We start from the raw sequence: 22,152 nt of genomic DNA, 5'->3' as shown, positions 1-22,152 counted from the left end.
GATTCAGTACGACAACAATGTTGTCTTGGTATATTCAATAGATACAATGAACGCTATGTTATAAAGATCAGACATTTCAACACTAAATCTCTACATTACCCAAAAAAAATGTTAAAACATCTAATTCCAAATTCAGACAATTCACAGTTCGATGCGCCTTTTGAGCTTTTAAAAACTAGAAAATAAATATGACCTTTTAACAGTTGAGTTAGACAGATTAAAATATAATGCAAATCTAGAGAAAATTGTTGAACGTTCTTGCCAACGCCAATTTATAGTACATACCTTTAACACTACTTGAGTTAGACCAGCTTAACTTTCATGTTGTCAATATTATGCAAATTCAGAGAAAATTATTGAATTCTTGCCAACACCAATTTATAGTACTATTATTTCGTTTTAGAGATTGCTTTACTCCATATATTTCAGTTCCAGAAGTCACTGTTTTTCTGAAACCTTCTCTTTTTGCTCATCTACGACATATTACTCGTTACTGCTTCTGATATTTTTCGTTTATTGTACTCCTTATCTTGTGTCGAGAAAAAGAAAGAGCAACTCGATGCACGAAGCATCTTGTGTTCACGCAGGGTTTGGGGAAGGGCCGCACCTCAAAGAGTGTGAGAACTACCTAAGGTTTCAAAAGTGGTAAACACTCCTTACCAAGTCAAAAATATAAACTATCAGCAAATTATAGGGTGAACTCTGAGAGTCAATTCTGGAAAATACAGCACATTACACGTTCACCTGTAATTATATTTTTGTGTACTTACATCACAATTGACCAACAAAATCATCACTATTTTCAATTATATCTTCAATATCAGCTTCATCTAATTCATCGAGTTCCATACTGCCCCAAAAGGAATTTGTTCCACCCTTTGATAGACAAGGGGAATAGTAGGAACTTCACGAATCATGAAATCTTAAGAGTTAGGTCTTACTTCAGCGCATTCTTTGGGGAGAACCAGACGACCAATTCGACCAGCATCACTAGCACTTAGGACCTTCTCGAACAGTGGAACTACAGTGGACTTCAAGCTTAAAATGCAATCGAAGAAAACATAATTGATACCAAGCTAGAGAAGTGATAGAAAAAAATCCTTAAGTAATGCTTGCTAATCTTATTATGATTAACAGGCTGATGAACAACTCAAAAGTAGGCAATAGTAACAATGAGCAGTAAGTACAAGGATACTCTCCAGATAATTGATGCAACTCTTGGTCTGTAATCCTAGGCCAGTAATTGATTGCGGCCTCCTCGCCCTTCTGTATGCATAAACTTTAATTCATACCAGGATCTTGAACATGATAATCTTACATATAATCGTTATAGAAAACATACCTGAAGCGGAATCCATTATCGTGAAGCGGAAGCGTTGATTGAAATAGGTTTCTCGCCCCTTACCCTAGCTTTATGTTACCGCCGACTTTAGTGATGGAAGAAAGAAAATAAAAAAATACGGTAACCCTAATGGGTGGGGAGAGGACCAATTTATAGAGGTTCTCACTTAATCTGGTACGTCCATCAAGTAACCAATCGAACAGATGAGATTTGATAATTAATTAAATATTAATTATGTGCCTTAACCTATTGGGCCACACATACATAGGAAAATAACTTACATTCTCCCACTTGGCCCAATAATCACATAATATTAACTTTTAATATAGGAACATTAGTTGCGCATAAACAAATCTCTTTTATAATGTCCATCATAAATACCATCATACGATAAACTACTAAATGTGAGTTATGGCGGTCATATATAATTCATCTAAATACTCCCTTCCATATACTACAACATTAGCAACTCATTGTATCAGGTCCATAAGCTATAAAATATTATGGTCCACAATAATGTCTCATTCAGACTTATCCTGTAATATCTCAAAACAATAATGTGTACACCATTATGAGAAACAGGAGATCATTAATGTATATCAAAAACATATAAATGAGCTCAGAGTGTCAAAACATCATAAATACATCAATCATAAATACAGCCAAGACCTATTCTATGTACATGTTCTTTAAATATCTTCGGCTGTAAACCTTTCGTTAACGGATCTGCAATCATGAGATCAGTTCTAATATGCTCAAGTGACACTCTTTGTTTCTGAACTTCCTCATTGACGGTAAAGTACTTTAATTCCATATGTTTGGCACCTTTGGAGTACTTATCGTTCTTGGAGAAGAATACTGCTGCAGAATTATCACAGTAAATTTTCAGCGGCTTGGTAATGGTGTCGACAACCCCAAGTCCTGAAATAAAGTTTCGCAGCCATAATGCATGAATTGTGGCTTCAAAACATGCCACAAATTCTGCTTCCATCGTGGATGTAGCAATGACAGACTGTTTGGCACTCTTCCACGATATTGCTCCTTCAGCTAATTGGAACAAATAACCAAACGTGGATTTTCTAGTGTCAATACATCCAGCGAAATCTGAATCCGAGTATCCAATAACTTCCAAATGTTTGGATCTCCTATACATGAGCATGTAATCCTTCGTTCCTTTCAGGTACCTCAAAACTTTCTTTGCAGCTTTCCAGTGATCAATTCCTGGGTTACTCTGATATCTTCCTAACATTCCGACCGCAAAACTAATATCCGGTCTTGTGCAAGTCTGAGCATACACAGACTACCAATAATTGAAGAGTAAGGAATTGATTCCATTTCCTTTCGTTCTACATCATTCTTAGGGCATTGCATGAGACTAAATTTGTCCCCTTTTTGAATTGGAACAATTCCTGCTGAACAATTGTTCATATTAAATCTCTCAAGAATTCTTTCGATATAGCCTTTCTAAGACAATCCCAATAATCTTTGTGATCTATCACGGAATATTTCTATTCCTATCACATAGGATGCCTCACCCATATCTTTCATTTCAAAATTCTTAGAGAGAAAATCTTTAGTCTCACGCAATATACCTAAATCATTAGCAGCAAGTAGAATATCATCAACATATAGGACTAAAAATATAAACTTGCTCCCACTGATCTTTTGGTATATACACCGATCAACGGTATTTTTCACAAATCCAAAAGATGTTATGGTATCATTAAACTTTATATACCATTGTTGTGAGGCTTGTTTAAGTCCATATATCGACTTCTTCAGTTTACACACCATTTAACCTTTTCCTTTAGTTTCGAAACCCTCTGGTTGGTCCATATAAACTTCCTCCTCGAGGTCTCCATTAAGAAAGGCAGTTTTCACATCCATTTGGTGTAACTCTAAATCATAATGAGCCACCAAAGCCATAATAATTCTTAAGGAGTCTTTCTTTGAGACCGGCGAAAAGGTCTCCTTATAATCAATGCCTCTTTTCTGAGTATAACCCTTGGCAACAATTCTGGCCTTGTATCTTTCAATATTGCCATTTGAATCGCGTTTGGTCTTAAAGACTCATCTACACCCGATTCTTTTAGAACTTTCTAGCAATTCAACAAGATCCCAGGCTTTATTGTATTCCATGGATTTTAACTCTTCCTTCATGGCATCAATCCATTTGTCAGACTCATTACTTTCTATGGCTTGTGAAATGAAACCGGATCCTTATTAAAACCAATGTCAAAATCTGACTCTTGCAAATAAACCACGTAATCATCCGAAATAGCCGATTTTCTAATTCTTTGAGATTTTCTTAATGGCATTTCTTGTGGTTCATTTGTGTCAGATATTTGTGAGTTAGTTTCTTCATGAAGTGTTTCATCCAAATGTTGTCCGGTGTTGTCAAAGTGTTCTTCAACAACTTGAACAATATTTGGTATTTGTGTGGAAGTAGGCACATTTGTGGGTAATAGAATACTGACTCTCACCTATTTTATTTCCACACTTTGTTTTTCAACACTCCTACTAACTTCACCATTCTCAATGAATCTTGCATTACCGGTTTCAACAATTCTCGAACTATGGTTTGGACAGTAAAACACATACCCTTTTCTGGGCAACCTATAAAGTAACCACTTACTGTTCGAGAATCTAATTTCTTTTCTTGTGGATTATAAACTCTAGCTTCCGCTGGGCAACCCTAAACATGCAGGTGCCTTAAACTAGGTTTTCTTCCTGTCCACAGTTCAAAAGGGGTCTTTGAAACTGCCTTACTAGGAACCCTATTTAATAAATATACAGCGGTTTTAAGAGCATACATCCACAATGATTTGGGTAATGAGGAATTACTTATCATGCTCCTAACCATATCCATAAGTGTTCGATTATGCCTTTCTGCAACACCATTTTGTTGAGGTGTTCCTGACATAGTATACTGTGCACATATGCCACGTTCCTCGAGGAACTTTGCAAATGGACCTGGACATTGTCCTGATTCATTATATTTTCCATAATATTCACCACCTCTATCTGACCTAATGATTTTCACCTTTTTATCTAATTGCCTTTCAACCTCATTAACAAACATTTTGAGAGCATCTGTTGCTTGAGATTTTTCTTTCAGCAAATAGATGTATCCATAACGTGAAAAATCATCGATAAAAGTGATAAAATATTTCTCTCCACCAAAATATGGAACATCAAAGGGTCCACAAATATCGGTGTGTATAATTTCAAGAAGCTGGGTGCTTCTTGTGGCACCTTTCTTACTATGCTTGGTTTGCTTTCCCTTAATGCAATCCAAACATATAGTAAGATCAGTAAAATTTAAATTCAGAAGAATCTCATTTTTTACTAATATTTCTAACCTTTCTTTGGATATATGACCCAAACGTCTATGCCACAAGTAAGCAGAACTTTCATCTAGTGAACTACGTTTAATTCCAACATTATGTTGAACAGTAAGAAGGGATTCAGAAAAAGCAATATTGAGTTTCAATTTATATAAACCATCACTGAGAAAGCCAGAACCATAAAATATAGCATTCTTATATAAATTGAAACATCCATTTCCAAACTTTAAATCAAATCCAGAAACATCAAGTCTTGAAAGAGAAATTAAATTCCTAGAAACTGAAGGTACATAACGAGTCTGTAATAGATCAAGGTGATGTCCAGTCTCCATGATCAAACGATAAGTCCCTATGCCTTCAATTGGAGCCTTCATACGATTTCCCATGAACAAGAAATCCTTATTTGGATTTGTAGTTTGGATCGTAAGGAATCCCTGCAACGTAGTAGATACATGAGCAGTTGCACCAGAATCAAGCCACCAAGTATTATTAGGAACTTCTACTAAATTTGATTCGAAACATACAAAAGCACTAATTGTACCTTTCTTTTCGAACCAAGCTTTACGTTTCAGGCAATCTTTCTGATAGTGCCCTTCCTTGTTACAGAAACGACACGTATCTGCTTTATATTCCTTGTTAGCATCCTATTGAGCTTTAGTGTGCTTTCTTCTTCTTGAACTTGTTGGCCTTCACTTTAAGTCCTTTACCAGCTCCTTGAACCATGAGGTTAATTGAATGATTCCCTTGTTTCTTAAGTCTTGACTCCTCCTGAATAAGCATACTGGACAATTCACTAACATTCCTCTTATCCTTAATAGTGTTATAGTTAATTTGAAAAGGTCCATACTCAGGAGGTAACGAGTTCAGAATAAACTGAACTAAGAAGGAGTCATCCACTTTCATCCCCAAGGTCTGAAGTCTTGCTGCAATGTTAGTCATCTCGATGATATGGTTTTGCATACTACGCGACCCATCAAACTTCATGGTCGTGAGTTTAGCCATTAGTGTACCAGCGAGAGACTTATCTGCAGAACGAAAACGTTCTTCCACAAACGTCAGGTATTCCCTGGCACTTTCTGTTTGTGGAATAGTACTCTTAATATTGTTGACAATATTCATTCACATAAACATAAGGCTTAGCCTGTTAGAGCGTTCCCATACTTTATGGAAAGACTTCTCATCCGCACTGCTCGAATCAGTAATGGCAGCGGGCTTATCATTCAGCAGAGCCAAGTCAAGATCCATTACACCTAAGTGGAACTGGACTTGTTCACGCCATTCAGAGAAGTTCAATCCATTGAACATAGTAACAGACAAAGCAAGCGAATGAAAAGGAATAGCTGCAAAATAGATAATACATGCTCACAAATCAATATGGATTCAACAAAACAGTTAAAGCATATCGCAATTCTCCTTTGGATAGATACTACGACACACTATCATAATTTAAATGTCATTTAGTCTTTAATAGGTAATTAAATATTTTTAACCAAATATATATGCCATTTTTGGACAGACAATATATATTTGACTAAGAATATTAATTTACCTCATCATATTCACTATTCATAGAATAATTGATTCACCTTTGGGTAAATCCTTAAGTTCTAGCAATAGTGAAAATTAATTTATCCACTAATTTTTATTATAGGCATTTCATTAATTTCATGGATAAACTATAATTTTATGTATGCATATTTCTAAACATACTAGTTTGGTCACTTTGGCGACTAACAAACTATAATAAACATAAATGCACACATAAAATAAATATCAGGAAATTTTATGCATGTGAATATTTTAAACAATCTAGTTTGATCACTTTGGTGAAACAAACTATACAAATATTATTCACATACATAAAATATAAAAAAAAAATTAACTTTAATAGCCTAGAATACGATCAATAATCCTCAATAACAGGAGTTAACTCTGTAACCCAAAATAATATTACGTTGAGACATAAAATATAATGAACCAATCTTGAGCCAAATAACTCTTTGTCGATTACCGTGGGCTAAGGGTTCGAAAGATTAGATTTTGCACTAAAAGATAAAATACTTTAGTTGTTTCATTGGCAGAACTCAGAAGCTTCTTATGATTGCCAATTCTCGGTGCGTAATTTTTTTCGTATGCATCGGCGCTTCAACATACTAATTCTTTAGGATTATTATCATTAAAATAAAAAATAAAAATTTAATAGAGAATTGCGCCGACATCAACTATCTGTTAACGATATGTATAGCTTCATAATCATCTATTCCTCTTTAAAATTAAACAATACTTGGTTCATATATATATAACAGGAGTCAAAATAAGAATTATGTTTAGGAGATTTCGTTTTATCCCTTTTACGTCAGTGGTACCATAATCATGTTTATAATATATCTCTTTAACGAAGATTATCAATTCAAAAATCCAGGCTCATGATACCACATGTATGCATAAACTTTAATTCATACCAGGATCTTGAACATGATAATCTTACATATAATCGTTATAGAAAACATACCTGAAGCGGAATCCATTATCGTGAAGCGGAAGCGTTGATTGAAATAGGTTTTCTCGCTCCTTGCCCTAGCTTTATGTTACCGCCGACTTTAGTGATGGAAGAAAGAATAAAAATAAATACGGTAACCCTAATGGGTGGGGAGAGGACCAATTTATAGAGGTTCTCACTTAATCTGGTACGTCCATCAAGTAACCAATCGGACGGATGAGATTTGATAATTAATTAAATATTAATTATGGGCCTTAACCTATTGGGCCACACATACATAGGAAAATAACTTACACCTTCTGCAGGAGGCCTTGCAATCCGTGTCTGTGAAAGCAGTTCTTTGTTCGAATCAGAACCAAAACTAGGACTAGGTTTGGGGGGCTTGGGCAGTATGTGGCACGTCCTTAGCCCCTGTTGAAAGGGGGAGTTTTTCCATGTTCCCTTCCTTCAACCCCTCCACCAGGAAAAGATAATCCCGGATTTGAACAACCCACAGGAGTACTCAAAAAGAAATCTAGTGATATATGGTTGATTGGTCGTGTCATACATTTCCTTTCACCCCTTGGTTTGGTTTGCTATTGTCTAGTTCGCAAAATAGAGAACCTATAGACTGCTGGTTGAGATTTGAAAAGCATGTGCTAACATCACCAACAGGTAGCACCTTCTTTTGTTTAGTTTTCCCAAGAGACACGTTATTCTCATCCTTGTGACTTTGAAAGGGTTGACTAGGCTCACTAATCTCTATTATATTGTTCACTGTTGGAAGCCTTCCTTTGTCGAAGTTGGTTTTATACCCTTTTCCACATGAAGTGGCTGTATAAAATTAGTTCCGAAGTGCTATTACGAAAATCATCAGCAGGTACCTGCCAAAATATTTATAGAATGGTAACACTCAAAATATGTCTGGGACTTACTAACCAAATATGTTAAGGACTACAACAATTAGCATAGGCAAAGTGTATATAAAAGAGACCCGAAAACAACTCTTATTAGAAAAGTAAAACAAACTAAGAAGAGAGAAAAGTAAACACATGGTGAAACAATACTGACACGATACATTAAATTCTAGGAAATGACAATCAAATCAATCAATTCAACAATCAAAAATGCCGCAATCTCAAACTAGTTGGATCCGGCTATGTGAATTTTCTATATATCCATTTCGACCTATTGGGGCCATTTCGTTCCAATACATATACTTCAAGACTGAAAGAAAATATGAGTAAATGAATAGTAAATGTTATACAACAACAAATAACAACAAACCCAATATAATCCCACATAGTGGGATCTGAGGAGGGTAGTATCTATGTAGTCTTACCTTTACACCTTGTGGAGATAGAGAATCTGTTTCCAATAGACCGCCGGCTCAGAGAAGCATAAGCACCACATTAGAGAAGAGAAAAATAAGAACCAAAACAGAGAGAAGCCATGTAAAAGTAGCATAAATCACAACAAATAATCAGGAGACCGCTATGAAAGAAATGATAACTAGTCATAAAAATCTAATTTTTCTGATGGCCGTACAAGCTTTCTGATGGCCTGCAATGTACAAGCTTTCTGATGGCTCGATCTCGGTAGTGGCCGAGATACTCATCGTTATTACGCCTTGTGGGTACGACCACGGCTTAGTCGACCCCTTACCATTCCTGTTAACGCTAATCCACGTGTGGTAAAATTTTGACATATACAGTTAGTCTATCTGCCCGTTGGGGTCGCCTCTTGGCGAGCTCGATGGGCGGACTCTGTTGATTCTAAAATGGGAGAAATGTGAATGCTTAATGTGAGGAGCGAGATCCTCTTGGCGAGGTAGTGACGTGACGCTTCAAGAATTGCGTCGAACCATTACGTCGGTTCAGAATTGGATCTTCATGTCAATTCATAATGTCATAAATACTTCTCATGCGTCATTATGGTGCACGTTTCCTAGGTATCGTGTCGTTTCCCATGCCCTTTCTGCTTTCTAACTGGCGGCTCTTGGTTTTCCCACTCAAGGCATTTATATCCCTATAAATAGGGGGAACCTCTCATTTGAATATTACGCTTTTCAATTGTATAAGAAAGAACTTTGAGAACTTTATCCTCCTTCTCTAGCCTCTCATATTCTGCTTTTGCTAGGATTTGCTGTGACCATTGTCTTTTTCCTTCATCATTTTCATTTCTTTCGATCAAAGAAAACAAATGGCTAGTGCTTCTTCTCATTCTAATAAAGTTGTAAGCGCTCCGGACCGGAAAATGGCGTATCTCTACTCGAAGAGGGAGTGGAGGTGGTGGAAGACGAGGGGTTCCCGACGGTGGATGAGGTGGTTCCCCACTCGGGGAAAGCGATGACTGATTTTAACAGCCCTGCCGGAGATGAACCGAAGCTCGTTCCTTCCACAATAAATGTTGCGGCGATCACGACATTCAAAGCCAAATAGGGGATCCCTGATTGCATTGAATTGGTGCTGGCGGATCAAGACATAGTGCATTTACACCACCCGGGCTATTGCGCGTTCTACGTGTATCCCTTTGTCATCGGATACATGCTTCCCCTTCCTTCCTTGGTGGTGGATTTCTACCGCTCCTATGAGGTGTGCTTGGCTCAACTCTCTCCATATGTGTAAAAGCTCTTCCTCATGCTCATCAAGTATGCGGAGCTGGTCGGCCGAGGGATTTCTTTAGGGCACATGCTCCACCTCTTCTCTCCCTATTTTCTTCGGGGTACGATGATTCATATGCGTTATCGAGGAACCAAGAGTTTGGTGGTGAAGATGGATGATAAGGCCAATTGCCGCTTTTGGGAGAGCTACTTCTGTGTCCAAACAGAGCACGTCGTGTCGAATCGAGCACGTTTCCTGAGATGTGGAATTTTGCTCGTGAGTTTCCTCTGTTTACTTTATGCAATTTTTCTTAAGATGGTCGTCGATCGTTTTCCTTTACCGACTTCACTGAGGATTTGTTTTTTTCTTTTGCAGCCGAGACAATGCCTCCCCCGCTAGTTGCCGATATTTGCAAGTGGGTGAGCGCAATTCTCCTCCACATAATGGGGATTCGTGGGCACCTTTCCATGAGAAGTTTGGGCTCAAGCCTCTTACTAGTAAGTTAGCTCGTTATGGTTTTGCTTTGTTATCTACATTACAGTTTCTTTAACCTTGTCGTTATATAATCAAATCCCTCCTTATTGACAGGTTGGAGAGGAGTGAGAAGGACGAGGGCTCCTCCGCTCGCATTCTATCAACTGGTGCCCTCCGCCCGGCCCGTACCAATAGTTACTACAAGCGAGGGCGTAGAGAGTCCGGATGCTTATCAGACCGCGCCCGCGATCGAAGCCATCCGCTTGGAGGTTACTTCTCAACCAGAGACTCTGGTCCCCGTAGTCCAGTCAATGGGTGAATCTTCTCGCGTCGGTAGTGGAGAGGCCCAGTCGAAGAGACGAAGGGTAGTTTTGGAAGGGGTTTCCTTAGCCAAAATGCCTTTGAAGGGCGGCCTTATTTTGACGGTAGCCGAAACCGGTGGTGGTGCCAGCCAGGAGGCGGAGGCGATGCCCTTTGCGAGTGGCTGTTGTGGTGAAGAGACAAAGTTCGGAGGCTGCCGTTAGTGTTTTGGGCGGCCCGTCCACATCTCGGCCAAACCGCGCCCCTTTTTCGGCCAATGAGAAGGGGAAGGGTGTCATGGTTGAGGATTATGAATCTGAATCCGACATTGACCCTGAGGAAATGAAGATGTTCGAGAAGGGCTTCACCAGGACTGAGGTAGGGGCGGAAGGCCCTTCCCGCATACTTGAAATTCCATTAGATTTCAACCTGCTGCAGGATACGGTGGATTTGGTGCCGCAGTTTGATCTTCTATGCTCCACCGCCGAAAGCGGATCTCTTCAGGAGGTCAGCGACTCTGAGTTGTCACGTGGTGTGGCCGCGATAGGCCTAAGAGTGAGTTCCTTTTTGTTTTCTTTGTTTTGTGACCTTTGTCTTTACTGACTTGTTCTCCTCTCTCTCTTTTTTTAGACATACATGCTAGAGATCGAGAGCACTCGTAGGGCTAAGACGTGGGCCAAGATTTTTCTAAAAATGGCCGAGAAGTATCGCCAATATCATAACAGGTGTCGTGAGATGCGCGAGCAGCTTAGAGCGGGCACTAGTACCCAGTCTGCCAAGGAAGAGTTAGAGAAAAGAGATGAGGAACTGATGCGGTCTATCTGCAGATGCAGTGAACTTTAGGAGCTACTTCACGCCAAAGACGAGGAGCTCGACGTGGGCAAAGGGGTTGTCGTGGAGTGCAAGGACCTTCAGGCGAAGGTGTTGTCTTTATGAGCTGAGCTTGAGCAAAATGCTACTAGAGTCAATGCTCTTAGTTCAGAATGGACGGAGAAGGTGGCCGAGCTGGAAAAGAAGGTGGCAAATTGGAGATTGCTGAGGGTGATCGAGTGTCAGCTTTGGTGAGGGTGGCGGCGTTAGAAGACACTATCCGCGTCCTCAAGTTTGAGCAGGAATCTGAGAGGGCGACGACCACGATGAGGGAGGCATGGCTTGAGGAGCGGATTGGTGAGCTTGGTTGGGATGCTTTGAGCTTGGGAGACCGAGTTGCGGCTCTTGAGGCCAAGAAGGCACAGTTATTGGCTCAAGCTTCCCCTCAAGAGTTTGCACCGGCTACTGTTCCCCGCCGCCTGTATGAGTATGGGTCCATGTTGAGGCCTAACGTGACATATACAAGGGTTTGTGGGAGGCGGGAAGCTTCATGAGGCCGCCTTTGAAGATGCTCGGGTGAAGGCGCGCGAGGCTCGCCTTGCCGGTGGTTATGACCCCGCGACACCGGAGGCTCGTGAGGTGCTGAGATTGAAGATGAGCTTCCTTCAGATGAAAATGATGCTGGGGAGAACGGCGGTGGAGATGACACCGAGTGAAACTTTGTTGCAGCTTTTCTACTTACTTTTTTTTGTTCTTTTGTTGTTTATTTTCATCTTTTTCTTGAGGGCCCGTTTTTTGCCTTTTGTAAGGCGCGGTTGTTGCGCATGTACATTTGAATAAAATAGTTGTCTCACCCTTGTTTGTGTATCTTTTGACTTTCTTTCTCCTTCTCTCCCATTGTTTTTGTTTTTTTCTTTCTCGGGGAGAAGATCTTCAGATTTCTCCATGATGAGTCCCTGATTTTTCAATTGGGAATTCGAATAATGGCGGATCTAGTTCGTTTGATCCGAGCGAGGTCGGATCTCGTTGTGGGAGTTTGAATGAAGTCACTTTGGATCTGCAAGTTTGGGCGAGGTTGACTTCTGATTTGCCAACTTGGGTGGAATCGACCTTGATTTTTATATTCGAACGAGGTCGAGTTCAGACTTGTCAACTTGGGCGAAGTCAGTTTTGACTCGTATATTCGAGTGGGATCGAATTTAGACTTACCAATTTGGGCGAAGTTAATTTTTCCTTACATATTCGAGCGAGGTCGAACTTGGAGTTGCCAACTTGGGCAAAGTCAATTTTGACTTATATATCCGAACAAGGTCGAATTTGGAGTTGCCAACTTCGGCAAAGTCAATTTTGACTTATATATTCAAATGAGGTCGAATTTGGAGTTGCCAACTTGGGCGAAATCAATTTTTCCTGGCGAGTTTGGCGATGGCAGGGGCGAGCTCGTGTGAGATCGACTATGGCCCGTTATGAGCTCGATGGGTTCGAACTTTGATTTGTTGATTCGGGTGGACGAATTTTTACTTCCACTTGGCGATGGCCGATAGCCGTAAAGGCATGAATTTGAGCAAGATCGAAATTGTAACTCGTTTGACGATGGTCGATGTCCGTAAGGGTATTAATTCGAGCGAGATCAAATCGTAACCCATTTGGGGATGGCCGATGGCCGTAAGGGTGTTAACTCGAGCGAGGCCGAATTGTAACCCGTTTGGTGATGGCAGATGGCCGCAAGGGTGTTAATTCGAGCGAGGTCGAACTGTAACCCGTTGTAAGTTCAAGCGAAGTCGAATTTTATTTTCTTGGCGATGTGCGGGTTTAGAGGGATGGTGAGATTTGTCTGTTGCATTATTTTTATTGGAGAACATTACCCGTTACCGCATTGTTTGTACGTGCATCGGGGTGAGTCCCGGTTTGCTTAATTTTGCTTTTATTAGAAAGTGTTTTATGTTGTTGCATAGTTTGTATGCGTCGGTGGAGTCCCGATTTATCTGGTCCCTTCGTTGCCTGGCCTGGAGAGGCCGTTGGCGAGATAGACGATGAACTTATTGCTCGGATTACTGGGCACCAAGCTTTTCGAGCCCATGCTTTGCCGGTGTTGGGGAGACTATACGCTTCATGGACCTGTTACTCAATCCCTAGTTCTGGAGATTGTTTCTTAATAATGTCGGACTATTCTGAGCCATTTCTATTATTCGTAGTACGGTACGGCGCAGAAGGCTTTTGCTCGGTCATTGCTTGCGAGATGGTACGGTACGAAACATTTTCCTAGTGTGTTTGGTGGCATTTGTTCCTTGTTCGCGTACCTGTGAGAATGCTCGTGTTCCTGCATTAAGCCAAAAAAGGAGTATGATAAGTTAAATCCAAACGAAATTGCATGTTACCTTGGCCCGGTAGGTCGGTGAAGGGGGAAAGGCGTTGTAGGGTCACTCGCTTCGCCCCGTGCACGAATGGCAGTTTCATATTTGGCAGATGTGTTTGGCTTCATCGTTATTCGCGTCTAGGCTTCTCGTAGGTTGGACTTACTTTGCCTATTGGGATCTCGAGACTGAGTCCCAATCCGATCCCGTTCGATATGCGTAAACAATAAGGGAAACAAGTCATACTTTGTTTATAAATCACATAGTGTGTGTGGGTACGAAAATAAGGCAGGACATGCCCGTTATTTCAAAGAATCATACAGTAAGCTATCGTTCCTCCCTAAGAGGTGGGAGTACAGGCCGATATATAAGGTAAATACGTCAAATAGGATTGTGGGCATGCTAAGTGTGTAGTGCCCGTGATCCTACTTTAAACATGCATATGACATGCCAAACCCATCGCTATAGATGAGGCGTGGGTTTTGCACAGACATCGTACATAATTTCGATTTCATATAGAGATCTAACCAAGATTGGTTTGGTTATCTCAAAAGCTTATCTATCACATTTTCGAGTTTGTGTTTATACCGAGATGGTGAGGCTATGACAGCCTGGAAAGGATACTTGGCTGGTTTTAGATCTAAAGGAAACTAAAAATTTGGCTAAGAAATCCCCACAGATGGCGCCAAATTGTTTAACCAAAAAGTGTTAAGCTTTTTGCTAAACTAATTAATGATGAGATAAAGGGTAAATCTTAACCAAGGATAATTAACTCTAGATCAAAGCATGTTAAACACGAGAATCGAATATATTCAAGCTTATATAACTCTTCTTAAGATTATTAAAAGACATCAAACATAAACGATAAGCTTACATCTTTGATGTATTGTTCCGTAATGTAAGAGCAAAGAAGGAAAGGAAGGAATGCCATTGATAACTATGAGATCTATCTTTATTGATTCAACAATGACGATTACAAAGATTTGCAACCAGAATCCGGATTTCTGCTTTGATGTTAGGGATCTTCTCTTGTTCTTCTGCTCCTCTCTCTTGAGGGAGTCAGTCCCCATTTCTTGCCTTTTTCCCTCCTATATATATTATAAATATTTTCTTTTGTCCAACGGTCTTTAGCTAGAATATCCTCTCTCTTGATTATACTTTACATCGCTCCCCTCAAGCATTACAACATATTGTGCCATACAAGCTTTCTGATGGCTCGATCTCGCAGTGGTCGAGATACTCATCGTTATTACGCCTTGTGGGTACGACCACAGCTTAGTCGACCCCTTATCATTTCTTTTAACGATAATCCACGTGTGGTCAGATTTTGACCCATACACTATTGATGATGAATGATTAAACTATTGATGATGAATGTCCTGATAAAGTGTGCAGGCTAAAATCATAGCCAAGAATGTAATAGTACTTGGATGCATAGTGGAGAAAGAACATCTTGAGGGAGTGTCGAGGTTGTTTGGTTCAAAAAAAAGTTATCCAAATTTATAATTCGGAAATTACAATCCCAATATTTATTCGGAAATAGACAATACCAATATTTTGATATAACATTATACTAATATTGGCTAATACCAGTGTAGACATCGAAATTTTAATGGATCGAGCTAAATCCTAAATTCAAGATACTACAAGACCTCTTGAAATTCTAGGAGTCTGTCAGTGTTGCTTAGAGGCTACTCTATCAAAATCCTAGGTCACTCCTATAAAAAGGGCTACATAATCCTTTAAAAAATATCTCAAAAATGGAGATCATCTCGAAAATCCCATAAACTCACGGGATATTCACAAAGAGATCAAGAAGTGGCCGGATAATTCTTGATAATCAAATACTTCAAGAAGATCCACAACATACTTCATGGATATCAAATAAATCCATGAAAGCCCGCAATATCCTACGTTCGAGAAACACGCTGTTCTAGCCCTCGAATCACGGAGATAAATAGGAGAGAAGAATCAAGGGAACAAACAGAATTGTACCCGCATCATTTTATCAATAAAACTATGTTTCTTTATATTTATATTGTGGTTGTAATTTATTTTTGTATTCACAAATAATTTGTTGCAAACAAATTGGCATGCCCAGTGGGACCAGTCCTGCCCTTCATCTCTTCCTCCTGTAAATCGAAAACTCCAAGTTTCAAAAGCAGCGGTTTTATGGTCGAGTACTTCAAGTCTTGTCTTCAAATTTCGCAAGCCTAAACCCCGACAAACCTTGAAGTAGGAGGCATTTGTAGACATCAAAATTTTAATAGATCGAGCTAAATCCTAAATTCAAGATACTACAAGACCTCTTGAAATTCTAGGAGTCTGGCAGTGTTGCTTAGAGGCTACTCTACCAAAACCCTAGGTCACTCCTATAAAAAGGGTTACATAATCCTTTAAAAAATATCTCAAAAATGGAGATCATCTCGAAAATCCCATAAACTCACGGGATATTCACAAAGAGATTCAAGAAGTGGCCGGATAATTCTTGATAATCAAATACTTCAAGAAGATCCACAACATACTTCATAGATATCAAATAAATCCATGAAAGCCCGCAACATCCTACGTTCGAGAAACACGCTGTTCTAGCCCTCGAATTACGGAGATAATCATGAGAGAAGAATCAAGGGAACAAACAGAATTGTACCCGCGTTATTTTATCAATAAAACTATGTTTTTTCATATTTATATTGTGGTTGCAATTTATTTTTGTATTCACAAATAATTTGTTGCAAACAAATTTGCCTACGTACCTCGGTAAAGAGGATCAAGTCATACCGTAGTTCAGACTGGGTGATTTTTTTAGACAATAAATTTGCATCGAGAAAATAAAATCAGGACCGAAAATATCGCAACAATCGTAGTATTTGATTTCAAATAATATGAGTGTACAATCTCTATGAATCCTCTGATTCTTCTTTCCAATAGTACATAAATTCAAGGGCCTTTGAGCTTGATCTTGAATATGTAGTTATTGCCACGAACGATGATCTTGTTTTTGAGCTAGATTAGTTGAACTTGACCTTGATTTGTTCTTCGTTCTTGAGCTTGAACTTGATTTGTTCTTTGTTCTTGAGCTTGAACTTGATTGCTTGAAACTTGAAACTTGTAGAGAAATTTGTGGCGTTTGATCCACGAGCTCTCTCTTGCTTCTTGTTATAACTTCTGGTCTCTTTTCTGAGTTATGAAGACCCCTATTTATAGTTGTGGGAGGGAAGAGTTATGATAAGAACAAACTCTTTCTGACCAATCAAATTAAAGTGTGACATGGCCGCATTTGATTGTCCAGAACATGTCACTTGCATACGTGGCGTGGTTTCATTGGCCTTGACATGCCTTGTCATTTTGACACGTGGCATGATCCTATTGGCTCTTCCGTTTTACTTGGCGCGCCACGTCATTTGACATGTGGCACTAGGCCTCTAGGAATATGACATCTTGGGCTTAATGAAATGGGCTCATCACTTTAGCCCAATTAAATAGATTAGCCCAATGGATTAAGGCTTATTTATCTAATCCATATATATTGAACTTATATAATTAATTCAATTATATTAGCCCATAATATTTATTTGGACTAGTATATCTTGAATTTAAAATATAAACCAAATTATTTTATGAATTTAATTTTAATAAAATTTATATGCCTACAAATGCCCCTACTTCAAGACTTGTTGTGTGAATTTCAAAGACTACTCTTGAGGTAAGAAATTCTTCACGTGTGTCCCTTAAAGACGTTCCATGCAACGTTGTTGTGCAACCAAGCGCTCAAATTTAATCACTATTCAGATAATGAACTTTGATCAAAATGTGCATTTAAAAACTTTGCATCTAACTTTAACTAGCTTCAACAGATTGGAATTTAAAGTTTTTCTTTCATTGAGGTATTTAGGATAAGGCCACATGGATCCAAGAATTTGAACAAAATTCCATCTTTGTCTCCCTTTGCTTGGACATCCTTTCCTTAATCCACTAGAACAAGAATGCCATCGTCCCTTTCCCAATTTGTATGTAAGTAGAGACAAACTCCACCGCCTGACCCTTTTTCTTTCAATTGAATTAGGATAACGAATTCTTGTTGGACTCTAATAATCACAGCCCCACATCGTTATTAGTCCTTCAGTTAATGACTTTTAGAGCTCTATAAATAGGAACATGCCTTCCCTTCAATTGGCACCAGTCGTAGCTCACAAGCCTGTTCAAGTGAATCATTGACAGGTATCGTTTTTTTTTCTGCATTTTCCCTTTACTGTTTTTTTTTCTTCCTTTTTTTTGTGGCCAAGAAAAGAAAAGTCGTTGAGTGTCAAGTTGACGGGCAATTCCATGATGTCCCATCGAAGGATAAATCCGCAACAACTCATAGATGGATTTATTTGCAACAACTTATAGACGGATAAATCCATAACAACTTATAGATGGACAAATCCCCATTATTATATAGAAGGACACACCAACATCAACATATAGATGGACACATCCACATCAACATATAGATGAACACATCCACATCAACATATAGATGCAAATTCACATTAATATATAGACGGATATAGAAGGACAAATTCTCAACAGCATATAGAAGGATCAGCCCGCAATAGCATATAGGAGGACAAATCCATGGCAACCTATAGAAGGATAAATCCTCAACAGCATATAAAAGTATCAAATCCATGACAACTTATAGAAAGATCAAATCCATGAAGAGGCCAACTTAAGGTGCAAAGGGACTTATATGTCCACCTTAAGATTGAAAAATTATAGTTCCTTTTAAAGACAAACCCACGAAGAGGCCAACTTAAGGTGCAAAGAGACTTATATGTCCACCTTAAGATTGGAAAATTATAGTTCCTTTTAAGTACAAACCCACGAAGAGGCCAACTTAAGGTGCAAAGGGACTCATATGTCCACCTTAAGATTGGAAAGTTATAGTTCCTTTTAAGGACAAACCCACGAAGAGGCCAACTTAAGGTTCAAAGGGACTCATATGTCCACCTTAAGATTGGAAAGTTATAGTTCCTTTTAAGGACAAACCCACGAAGAGGCCGACTTAAGGTGCAAAGGGACTTATATGTCCGCCTTAAGATTGGAAAGTTATAAAGCTTCAACTCGAAGACTTCATGGACTTGATGATGTCGACTTGAATACTCGGTAAACTTTGAAGATTCGGCGGACTTTGCAGACTTCAACTTGAAGACAGACAAACTTGAAGATTCAGCGGACTTTGATGTTTCAATTTGAAAAATTTGAGGGCTCAAATACTTCCACTTGAAGACCAATGGGTTTGAGGACCTCAACTTGAAGACTTCAACTTGGAGACCTGGAGGGCTTAGATATCTCAACTTGAAGGGTGGCGAACGTGAAGACTTCAACTTGAAGACCGACGGACTTAAAGATTTCAACTTGGAGACTTCGAAGGCTTAAACAACTCAACTTGAATTATGGTGAACTTAAGGACTTCAACTTGAAGGCCGATGGACTTGGAGGGCTTGAATACTTCAACTTAAAAACTGCGGATTTGCAAACTTCAACTTACAACAACAACAACAACAACAACCCAGTGTAATTCCACAAGTGGGGTCTGGGGAGGGTAATATATACGCAGACCTTACCTCTACCCCGAGGGGCAGAGAGGCTGTTTCCAGGAGACCCTCGGCTCAAGAAGGCAACAAGAGACACTATATTAGTACTATCAATAGACTCATAATAAAATAACATAAAATACCATAAAATCCATAACATAACATAAATACCATAAAATAACAAAATAACAGCAATATAAGAGATATAGGAAATACGAGAAAGATGTAAGGTATACTAATAAACAGCAGATAAAGCCCATCATCAGTAGCTGATCAATAGCATCCTAAGACTAATTCCTAACTGGCTAGCCTCACTCTAGTGCGCTGTAGGAAAAAAAATCACAATTTTCCCTAACCTACAACCTTAATGCTCGATCTCCATAATTCCCTGTTTAGGGCCATGTCCTCAGTAACCCTAAGTCGCGCCATATCCTGCCTGATCACCTCTCCCCAATACTTCTCAGGTCTCCATCTACCTCTCCTCGTACCCACCACAGCCAGTCGCTCACACCTCCTCACCAGTGCATCAGTGTTCCTCCTCTGAATGTGCCCGAACCATTTGAGTCTTGCTTCCCGCATCTTGTCCTCCATGGGGGTCACACCCACCTTCTCTCGAATATCTTCATTTCTAATCTTATCCTTCCTTGTATGCCCGCACATCCACCTCAACATCCTCATCTCTGCAACTTTCATCCTCTGGATGTGTGAGATCTTCACCGGCCAACACTCGGTCCCATACAACATAGCAGGCCTAACCACTGCCCTATAAAATTTACCTTTCAGTAACAGTGGCACTTTCTTGTCACACAGGACTCCCGTCGCTAACCTCCATTTCATCCACCCCACCCCTATACGGTGTGTGACATCCTCGTCGATCTCCCCGGACCCCTGAATAAACGACCCCAGGTACTTGAAACTACCCCTCTTAGGGATGACTTGAGAATCAAGCCTCACTTCCACTCCCGCTTCCGTCGGCTCTGCCCCAAATTTGCACTCAAGGTATTCCGTCTTCGTCCTGCTCAACCTGAAACCTTTGGACTCAAGGGTATGTCTCCAAACCTCTAACCTCTCGCTGACGCCGCGTCGTGTCTCGTCGATTAGGACTATGTCATCAGCAAATAGCATGCACCATGGCACCTCCCCTTGAATATGATGCGTTATAGCATCCATCACCAAGGCAAATAGGAAAGGGCTGAACGCAGACCCTTGGTGCAACCCCGTAATAACCGAAAAATAATCGAAATCGCCTCCTGCTGTCCTAACCCGAGTCTTAGCTCCATCATACATGTCCTTAATCGCCCTAATGTAGGCAATCGGGACCCCTTTAGCCTCTAAGCATCTCCATAAGACCTCCCTAGGAACCCTGTCGTACGCTTTCTCTAGATTGATAAACACCATGTGGAGATCCTTCTTCTTATCCCTGTATTGTTCCACCATCCTCCTAATAAGGTGGGATAGCTTCTGTGGTAGATCGCCCCGGCATGAACCCGAACTGGTTGTCTGAAATAGACACCGTCCTTCGCACTCTCATTTCTACCACTCTCTCCCAGACTTTCATGGTATGACTTAGTAATTTAATACCCCTATAGTTGTTACAGATCTGGATATCGCCTTTTTTCTTATACAACAAGACCATTTTACTCCACCTCCACTCTTCGGGCATCCTATTAGTCTTGAATATAACATTAAGCAACTTAGTAAGCCATTCCAAGCCTGCTCTACCCACACACCTCCAAAGCTCAACCAAAATTTCATCTAGTCCGGTAGCTCTGCCCCTTCTCATCTTACGCATTGCCTCCATGACCTCATCGACCTCAATGTCCCTACAATCACTTAGTTCATGGGGGCTGTCGGCATTCCTTCATTCACCTAGTACAATATCCTGATCCCCTTCCTCATTTAGAAGTTTATGAAAGTAGGTCTGTCATCTCCTCTTAATCTGGTCATCCCCCATCAAAACTTTGCCGTCATCATCTTTTATGCACCTCACTTGGTCCAGATCCCGAGCCGTCCACTCTCTCACCTTAGCGAGTCAAGTAACTTCTTCTCCCCGCCTTTGTTCCCTAGTTCCTCATACAAACGAGCAAAAGCTGCCGTCTTAGCCTCCGTCACTGCCATCTTTGCCTCCTTCCTAGATACATAATCTCGCAATGTTCGCTCTCTTCTCCTTCTCGCCAGTGCTCCCCACTAACCGTAGGTAAGCCACCTTCTTCGCTTCTACTTTACCTTGTACAACTGCATTCCACAACCAGTCTCCTTTGTGGCCACCGGTGTGGCCTGAAGATACCCCTAACACCTCTCTCGTCGCCTTCCTTATATAGTCCGCCGTCGTCGACCACATAGTGTTTGCGTCCCCACTACTTCTCCAAGCTCCCATTGCTGACAACCTTCCTTCCAACTCCTGAGCTTTAACCTTAGTCAAGGCGCCCCACCTAATCTTCGGGCGGCCTCGTACTGACCTCTGCTTCCTTCTTATCATAATACTAATGTCCATCACCAAAAGCCTATGTTGCGTTGCAAGGGTCTCACCTGGGATAACTTTGCAATCCTCGCACAACCTTCTGTCGCATCTCCTGAGGAGGAGATAGTCAATTTGAGTCTTCGCCACCGAACTTTGGTAAGTAACCAAATGCTCCTCCCGCTTCAGAAAACTCGAGTTTGCAATCACTAGATCGAATGCCTTGGCAAAATCCAACAGTGAGGTGCCCCCTCCGTTCCGTTCCCCGAAATCAAAGCCGCCATACACCTCAGTATAACCACCTACAGACGATCCAATATGACCATTGAAATCCCCTCCTGCAATATAACCACCTGCAAACTTCAACTTGAAGACCAAAAAGTTGAAGGTTTGGCAAACTTGA

This window comes from Nicotiana sylvestris, chromosome 4 (assembly GCF_000393655.2).
Source record: "Nicotiana sylvestris chromosome 4, ASM39365v2, whole genome shotgun sequence".
NCBI lineage: Eukaryota > Viridiplantae > Streptophyta > Magnoliopsida > Solanales > Solanaceae > Nicotiana > Nicotiana sylvestris.
This window is presented reverse-complemented; position numbering follows the sequence as displayed.